The 9713-nt window shown below is 37.2% G+C and overlaps 1 pseudogene; it reads left to right on the top strand.

Annotated features, from left to right (window-relative positions):
* Window positions 1–4984: 4984 nt before the first annotated feature.
* On the top strand, window positions 4985–6594 carry LOC100660743 (olfactory receptor 52N2-like; annotated as a pseudogene).
* Window positions 6595–9713: the final 3119 nt, after the last annotated feature.

Genomic DNA, 9713 nt, shown 5'->3' with positions numbered 1-9713 from the left:
CTCAAATATAATCTAAACATGGGCAAAACTAAAATTGAACTCCTCTCCTAACAGAGACCTATGAGACATTTGTCTGTGAAGCCCCAAACGATTTTTTCTCCTTTTGCTTGGAAACTCCCCAGAGAACCGGGTAATTGTTGTTATTTAAGATAACTAACGCATTGCAATTGTCTCTGACTAAGATCAGTCATGAACGTGGTGATATCTGGCAACACGGTGAGTTTGGATGATATAGAAGGAAAAAGAAAGGGAAAAAAAATTTCATAAGATGAATAAGCAATCCTGCTACTAAATAGGGGGGATTTGAATCAACATGGTTGAATAAGGAACACTCTGAATAATCTTGCTTTTTAGACTTCTGAAACCAAAGAGAATTTCAAACTGCCTTTAGGAAAGGGAAAAATAAGTGGGAAAAATTAAACATTGTTTAGGCACTGGAAGGAGCTTTGGTGGCACACTGGTTAACTGCTTGGCTGCTAACCAACAGGTTGGTGGTTCAAACCCACCATTCCCTCCATGGGACAAAGATGTAGCAGCCTACTTCAGTAAAGATTACATCCTTGGAGATCCTATGGGGCAGTTCTACTCTGTTTTATAGGGTTACTATGAATTGGAATTGACTTGATGGCAATGGGTTTTAGCCACTGGAGGAAGGAGACTCCATGATGTTAACGTGACAACAGGGACGAAAGAGATAATTTTACAGACAAGCACTTTGCTGTACAATATTAGAGTAAATCTTTCTACTCTCCATAGATGGAGAATGTTTCCTTAGAAAGTAGTAAGATCTCTGTTGCTGAAAATTAATTAGTGAAAGAATTCGAAGGAATTCCAGTGTAGCCCTACTTCCTGACAAGAAAGCTCATGACACATGCCATTCTCCCATTGCTTGGATACATCTGATGACAGTAATCTCATTATCTTACTAGGAATTTCTAACTGCATGAATAGATTCAATATTACTTGAAACTGAATCTACTTTTCTGTAACTTTTTGCCTTCATCATATACTTGCCCTTAGGGCATGCAAAATGACACAAGAGGCAATTGCTTACATCTACTCCATATATTCTGCTGGTTTGTGCTGTTGAGTCAATTCTGACTCATAGTGACTACATATGACCGAGTAGAGCTGTTCCATATGGTTTCCTAGGCTGTAATCTTTACGGAAGCGGATTGCCACATCTTCTCTCCTAAGAAGCTGCTGGTGGGTTGGAACTGCTGACCCTTCTGTTAGCAGCTGAGCGCTTAACCACTGTGTCACCAGGGCTCCCCATATACTCTAGCCAATTGTATAATCTACAAGTTCATTAAAAGCTATATTTAAGCCCCAGATGTCATACAATCATGTTTTCCTTCTTCCAGATGCACTCTTAGTTTTTAATATGTGCATTAACTTATTAACATATTTATGAACAAACAGAACAAAAAAAATGGTCTGAAATGTATTCATCTCTTTAATCATTCATTCATTCTACACATATTTATTGTGCCAGTAACTACTTTATGTGCAAGAAATACACCAGTGAAGAAAATAGACAAAAATCACTGTGCATATAAATTTTACATTCATAGGGAACAACAGACAATACTAATTGCTGTGGAATAAAGAAAAACTGGAAAGTAAGATGTGTAATGTCAATATTGGCAAGAGTGGTGCACTTTTAAATTTGGAGGCAAAGAAAAACTTCACTTTTATCTTGACACTGAATAGAGAGACCTGAAGTCATCAAAACACGCATCATGGTAATGCCTGGGGATGAACTTACCAGACAATGAAGTACAAAGGCAAGTGCAAAGGCCCTAAGTTGTACACATGCTTGTTGAGTTTCAGAAACCTCGGGTAGGTATGGATAGGCTAAGACAGTCAGAGTTAGAGTAGCGGGACACATAATCAGAGATAAAAAAGGGTCTTAATCATATAAGGTTTTGCCAACAATAATAAGGACTTTGGTTTTTGCTCTGAGATGAAAGAACACTAGAGGTTTTGAGGAACGGCTAGACATATTTTTAATTAAATTACATGTATTTTATTAGCAAAATAATGAAAATAAAAGCTACCAAAATTAATTGTGATAGTATTATATATGTTGATTATTATATTCCAGGCTGTGCCGAAAATTTCCATGGTTTACTCAAGTTAATGGTTAAAGTATTTTAGAGCGAAGCAAATTGAAGTTTAGAGTTACTGCGTTCACAGGGCTGGTAATTGACCAAGACTTTAACCTCAGCGTGTTTCATTCCAAACAAAACACAAAACTAACCCATTGCTGTCAAGTCAATTCCAACTTATAGAGACACCCTAATTTTTATTCCTTATTCCAGGTGAAAAAAATGCTGTCTGCTCGAAATTTCTGTATCTGGAATTACAACATTTCCCTTCTCCCTGAGGTACAGCTAGTTCAGCACAAAAGTTTCCCCCACTGAAATCTATGGAAAGGAGGGAGGTATTTCCTTAGGAGGTTGTTAGAGGGGGATACAGCATGTGCTGTGTTCCTGTGTCCTTTCTGTCTTTGTCTCTTTTTCTTGCCCTGATTCTCTTATGTCCTCTGAGTAGAGAAAATGATAGCTTTATCAGCAGCATCACATCTTAGGAGAGGAAGAGGCTGGCCTTCCCAAAATACCACATAAATCTGTGCTCTGTGGAACCTCACAAACATGTTCTATTTGGTTAACGCATCATCATAAAGAGCTCCTGATTAAAAGGGGAGGGGGAAAGAAAGAAAGAGAGATAGAGAGAATGAAAGAGACAGAGAGAGAAAGAAAGAAAAGAAAGAAAGAAAATTATCATTTTAGAAACCGTAAAAATAAGACTACCAAGACTGGATATGGCATAGATGCAAGGCTCTTTTCAGAGGTAGAATAAACTTACAATCATGGTCATGTTTTTGAAATGAAAGTAAGTCAATTATTTAGCTCAAGATGTTCTACAAAACAATAATGAAGAAATAATGGAAAGGAAAAAGAAAATTGTGTCAGCAAAATGTTTACTAAATACCTAAAAAAGAGGAAAAGACTAGAGCCGATGATTTTTTAAAGCAATTTTTGGCATGAAAAAGGGCAAAACTCAAGATAAAATGCAGGCCAATGGTATTCAACCTTTGGCTATCAAGCAGAGGCAAAGTTGGCACTTTTCAGAACCTCTCCATGCTTCAACTAGAAGTATTTGCTTTTGTCTTTTTTATACATTGAGAATGTTTATATGATGTCATTTCAAAAATCTTTTATGATTAAAACCAATGGTTAAAAAATAACACCTATAGAATAGAAAACTCTAGGATAAATCCTTTCACAAAAGAGAAAATAGAAGCACCAAAATGAAAAGTGCAGTACAGACTGCTTATGGCTTATATTAAAATATAACAAAAGGTGATTTATAATAATTTGTGAAAACGTAATAAAATGTACAGTGCTTTGGGAAAATGAATAACTCAAGTTAATAGTCTAAAACCAGCAATAACTAAGGAAGAAATTTAAAAAATATAAAGTAAAGAAGAATTTTCTACAAAAATAAATATAAGTCCCTAGAGTCTTATGATTTTAATCAGGAAAGATTTTTCAATTTAGATCCGTGTTCCAAAACATAGAAGAAGGGTGGAAAGCTAACAGTTCTCAAAAAACAAACCAAGAAATTAATAAGGGTTGCATCGTTTCCAATATAATTTGTCATAGTCATTTGGGGGCTAGAAATAATACACCAAAAGAAAACATAAAATATAATTATAGATTTTGTACTGATCTACATAGAAATTTGATAAGAATCATTAGAAAGCATGAGAATTAATTAAGAGTTTAACAATGTTATTGGTTAAATGTAAATACTACAAAAATTTTTCATGTTTACCAGCAATGAACAATTCGAGATTGAATGCAAATGCACTAGCAACACTTTATAAGTTGTATCTTAGTATATAACTATCTGGTCTTCTGTTTTTGATAGTTCTGACGTGAAAAATCTAGACTTGCCAGGTTTTAGACTTGTAGGTAGATTAGGCTGAGTCCCATAATATATTTGTGTAATACGTAGGTGCTCAAATACTTCATTGACTCTAGTCCATTGGGCACATATAAAAAACTTCTTGGAAGAAGGAGAATTATATGTGTGCGGTGGGAGGGGAGAAGAGAATCACTATTATTTAAACAGGGTTGATAATTTGGAAATTGTTGAGGGAAAAAAAGCAAGTATTAGTCACTGGGCTGGGAATAAGAGCAGGTGCATATAGACAAAAGAAACTGGGTGGCACATGCTGTTTGTCAACAGCTATTAACCTGAAGTTTGGTGGTTTCAACTCACTTTAGAGGCTCTGAGGAAGAAAGGCCTGGTGAACTGCTTCACCAAAAATTAAAACCAAGAAAACCCTACGAAGCAGTTCTACTTTGTATCACGTGATTACATAAGTCAGAATGGACTCAATAGCAATGGGTTTGTTGGGGTTTTTTTGTTGTTGTTTTTAGACGTTGCCTTTTTTTTTTGCTTGTTTTTTGTTCTTTTTTTAGACATACATGTAGACAGAGTTCACAGTATAAAATCAAGCCAGGCTAAGGCTTTGTTACTATGCTTTCATTCTGTTAGATCCTTCTGTGGCACAAACAGCTTGTGCTCCTCTGCTGACCCAGGGGATTGAGGGTTCAAACCCACCCAGCAGTGCCACTGAAGAAACGCCTGAAAACCTGCTTTCATAAAGACCACAGTCAGGAAAACACTATGAAGCAATTCTAACCTGTAACATGTGGGGCCAGCGTGAGTTGGAATTGGCTGCATGGTAATTGGTTTTTTTATTCTCTTGATTCGGTAACAGGATCAGGACACTCAGTAGAATCAAAGAATATTAGTCTGGATACAAAGAGATGAATTTTGTTCTTAAATCCATTATTTATATTGTGCAAAATACTTGTTCGTCTTTTGTCTCTGGCTGAAAATAACAACGTTGCTCTCTTCTTCTATAAAACAGTGCAGAGAGTAGTGTGCCCTCCAGTCGATCACCATGCATGGAGCCAACACCTCCAGTCTGACACCAAAGTACTTCATTCTCAATGGAATTCCTGGGCTGGAAGCTGCACACATCTGGATCTCCCTGCCATTCTGCTTCATGTACATCATTGCTGTAGTGGGAAACTGTGGGCTCATTTACCTCATCAGCCATGAGGAGAACCTTCATCGGCCCATATATTACTTTCTAGCCCTGTTGTCCTTTACAGATGTTAGTGGGTGCACTTCATTTGTCCCCAATATGTTATGCATCTTTTGGTTCAGTCTCAAAGAGATTGACTTTAATGCTTGCCTTGTACAGATGTTTTTCATACATATGCTGACAGGCATGGAGTCTGGGGTGCTTATGCTCACGGCTCTGGACAGCTATGTGGCCATTTGCTACCCTCTACGCTATTCCACCATCCTCACCCACACTGTAACTATCAAGGTTGGGCTTGCCACCTTCATGTGAAGTGTGTTGCTCATGATCCCATTCACTCTTCTGATCAAGTGTCTTCCCTACTGCAAGGGCAACCTTATCCATCACACTTACTGTGACCATATGTCTGTGGCCAAATTATCCTGTGGCAATGTTAAGATTAATGCTATCTATGGTCTCATAGCTGCCATATTGATTGGGGCATTTGACATGTTCTGTATCTCTCTGTCTTACATCATGATCATTCGTGCTGTACTGAATCTGTCATCTGCAGATGCTCACCACAAAGCCTTCAGCACCTGTACATCACACATATGTGCTATTGTCATTACCTATGTTCCAGCTTTCTTTAACTTCTTCACTCACCGCTTTGGGGGACGCACCATACCTCACCATATCCACATCTTTATTGCCAACCTCTACCTATTGCTGCCTCCCACCTTGAATCCAGTTGTCTATGGAGTGAAGATCAAGTAGATGCGAACAGGAACTGGATGAAAATAGATGCACAGACAGAGAGATTAATTATATTGGTAAAAGTTAAATCTCTCTTATCTTTTAATGTAAAGGGTATATTTTGATATTATGTATATAGGGTGAGATGACTGTGAAATATATTAATCAATTATGTATTTTTACAGTGTAATTTTCACATATTTGGAAGCAAAATCTGACATTTAAAAAAATTCTACCGTTATAAAAGTGCCCACATCTGACATAAATTGTAAGACGCTGAGTAGCTTTCCATTAATAAATTTATTATATCTTGGGATTATGTTTTCGGTTTTGGAAATTTTGTTCATCAGAGTATTTTCATTGCAACCATACCAAAAGAGTATCAAAGTGATTAAGGAATTACTTTTCCTAAAATGTCATTTATTAAACATTTAGAATTTGTCAGGAACTATAATGTTTTATATATTTTATTTCATTGAAATTTTACATCAGAACTATGGGATAAGTTTAATTATCTCCATTTTATAGAAGAGGAATATGAGCTATACGAACAGCAAACCCAAAAAACCAAACCAAACCCAGTGCCGTCGAGTCAATTCTGAGTCATAGCGACTCTGTAGGACAGAGTAGAACTGCCCCATAGAGTTTCCAAGGAGCGCCTGGTGGATTCGAACTGCCAACCCTTTGGTTAGCAGCCATAGCACTTAACCACTATGCCACCAGGGTTTCCATATGAACAGTAAGACTAGGTAAATCTCAGAACATTAAGATTGAATATTAATAAAAAATAACAATATGTAATTGGGTGGGAATTGGGGGCAGCAGGTGCAACAACAGTGTCTACTGAGAGTTATGTTTTATGTTTTACTGAACTAGCAATGTTCAGGCAAAATTAAAAGTGGAATCTTATCTTTTTCCCTGATTTCTGCTTCTCAGTATCAATAAATGAAAAATTTAACTTTCCTTGTGTGAAAAAGCACCACAGATGTGGATTATCTCTAAAGAAAGTTTAAAGCTAATTTGAAAGCTGAAAAATGAAAAATGAACAATACCACACAAGGATGGCTTAATTATTTTGTGGAATGACTAAAGATGAGAAGTTTGAATTTAAGACTTTTATATCTGGCATATATTTGAAGAATGATCAATAGTTGGAAAATATGGCCTTGGTGATAAAAACAAAGCTGGAGATCACGTGATAGAATTTTGCAAGACCAACGGCTTTTTTGCAAATACCTTTTTTCAACAACATGAACAGCGACTATACATGTCGATCTCACCAGATGGAATACACAGGAACCAAATCAACTACCTTTGTGGAACGAGACTATGGAAAGCTCAATATCATCAGTCAGAACAATGTCAATGGCCACGTGTAGGACAGATCATCAATTTCTCATACGAAAGTTCAAGTTGAAGCTGAAGAAACTAGAATCAGTCCACTAGAGTAAAAGTATGACCCTGAGTGTATCCTACCTGAATTTAGAGACCATTTCAAGAATAGATTTGAACCTTTGAACACTAAAGACTGAAGATCAGACATGTGGGATGACATCAAGGACATCATACATGAAGAAAGCAAAAGATCATTGAAAAGACAAGAATGAAAGAAAAGACCAAAAGGGATGTCAGAAGAGAATCTGAAACTTACTCTTGAATGTCAAGTAGTTAAATCAAATGGGAGAAACGATGACTTAAAAGAGCTGAACAGAAGATTTCGAAAGGCAGCTCTAGCAGACAGTTAAGTATTATAATGACATGTCCAAAGAGCTGGAATTAGAAAACCAAAAGGGAAGAACACACTTGGCATTTCTCAACCTGAAAGAACTGAAGAAAAAATTCAAGACCTGAGCTCCAATAGTGAAGTAATCAATGTGCAAAATACTGGAAGATGCAGGAAGCATCAAAAGAAGATGGAAGGAATACACAGAGTCACTGTACTAAAAAGAATTGGCAGACATTAAGTCATTTAAAGAGGTAGCATATGATCAAGAACTGATGGTACTGAAGGAAGAAGTCCAAGCTGCTCTGAAGACACTGGTGAAAAACAAGGCTCCAGGAATTGATGGACTACCAACTGAGATGTTTCAATAAAGGGATAAAGCGCTGGAAGTGCTCACTTGATATGACAAGATATTTGGAAGAGAGCTACTTGGCCAACTGACTGGAAGAGATCATATTTATGCCTATTCCCAAGAAAGGTGATCCAAGGACATGTAGAAATTATTGGGAAATATCATTAATATCACATGAAAGTAAATTTTTTCTGAAGATCATTCAAAAGTGATTGCAGCAGTACACCGACAGGGAACTGCCAGAAATTGAAGCCAGATTCAGAAGAACACGTGGAATAAGGGATATCATTGCTGATGTTAGATGAATACTGGCTGAAAGTAGAGAATACCAGGAAGATGTTTACCTGTGTTTTATTGACTATGCAAAGGCATTTGACTGTGTGGATCATAACAAATTATGGATAACATTGTAAAGAATGGGAATTCCGGAACACTCAATTGTACTCATGAGGAAACTATGCATAGATCAAGAGGCAGTAGTTCAAACAGAGTGAGAGAATACAACAGGGTTTAAAGTCAGGAAAGGTGTGTGTCAGGGTTGTGTCCTTTCACAATATTTATTCAATCACGATGCTGAGCAAATAATCTGAGAAGCTAGATTATACGAAGAAGAACAAGACATCAGGATTGGAAGAAGACTCATTAACAACCCGTATTATGCAGGTGACACAACTTTGCTTGCTGAAAATGAAGAGGACTTGAAGCACTTACTGATGAAGATCAAAGACTATAGCCTTCAGCATGGATTACAGCTCAACATAAAGAACAAATCAGCCACATGAGGATAAATGGAGAAAAGATTGAAGTCATCAAGTATTTCATTTTACTTGAATCCACAATCAACAACCGTGGAAGCAGCCATCAGGAAATCAAATGATGCATTGCATTGGGCAAATCTGCTGAAGAGGATCCCCTTTAAAGTGTTAAAAAGCAAAGATGGCACTTTAAGGACTAAGGTGGGCCTGACCCAAGCCATGGTGTTTTCAATTGCCTCATATACATGTGAAAGCTGGACAATGAATAAGGAAGAATGAAGAAGAGCTGATGCCATTGAGTTGTGTTGGTGCAAAATATTGAATATACCAGGGACTGTCAAAAGAAAGAACAAATCTGTCTTGGAAGAAGTATAGCCAGAATGCTCCTTAGAAGTGAGGATCACCAGACTTCATCTCACATACTTTGGACATGTTATCAGGAGGGACCAGTCCCTGGAGAAGGACATCATGCTTGGTAAAGTGGAGGGTCAGTGAAAAAGAGAAAGACCCTCAAAGAGATGGATTGACACGGTGGCTGCACCAGTGCGGTCAAGCATAACAATGATAATGACCATGACACAGGACTGGCCAGTGTTTCATTCTGCGGTACATAGGGTCGCTATGAATCTGAATCAACTGGACAGCACCTAACAACAACAACGCATTTGACATAAGAAGTCACAGGTATTTTACTGAAGAGAAAAGATGTTTGATATTGGTCTGTGTTAAAAATTTTTATAGAGACAAGAGTTTAAATAGCTCCCCTGGGTCAAGAACTGAACAAAAATTAGTCCCAAGGCCATTACAAGAAACGAGAACTATTTGAAGAACTGAAACTAGACAAGTTTTTCATATCAGCATGAGTTAGCCAGTTAGCCATATTATCAGTAGGAGTTAGCAACATTCATCCAACCAAGACAAGTCAGTTTAGCATTCAGTGAACAACTTCCACAAAACAAAAGGAAAATTAGATGTTATTGACCAATCAAAGCAAAGAGCAAGACACTTATCTAAGCT

The sequence above is a fragment of the Loxodonta africana genome, chromosome 7 (genome assembly GCF_030014295.1).
Source record: "Loxodonta africana isolate mLoxAfr1 chromosome 7, mLoxAfr1.hap2, whole genome shotgun sequence".
Taxonomy (NCBI): Eukaryota; Metazoa; Chordata; class Mammalia; order Proboscidea; family Elephantidae; genus Loxodonta; species Loxodonta africana.
The sequence above is the reverse complement of the archived record's forward strand: the minus strand, read 5'-3'. Positions and strand labels throughout refer to the sequence as shown.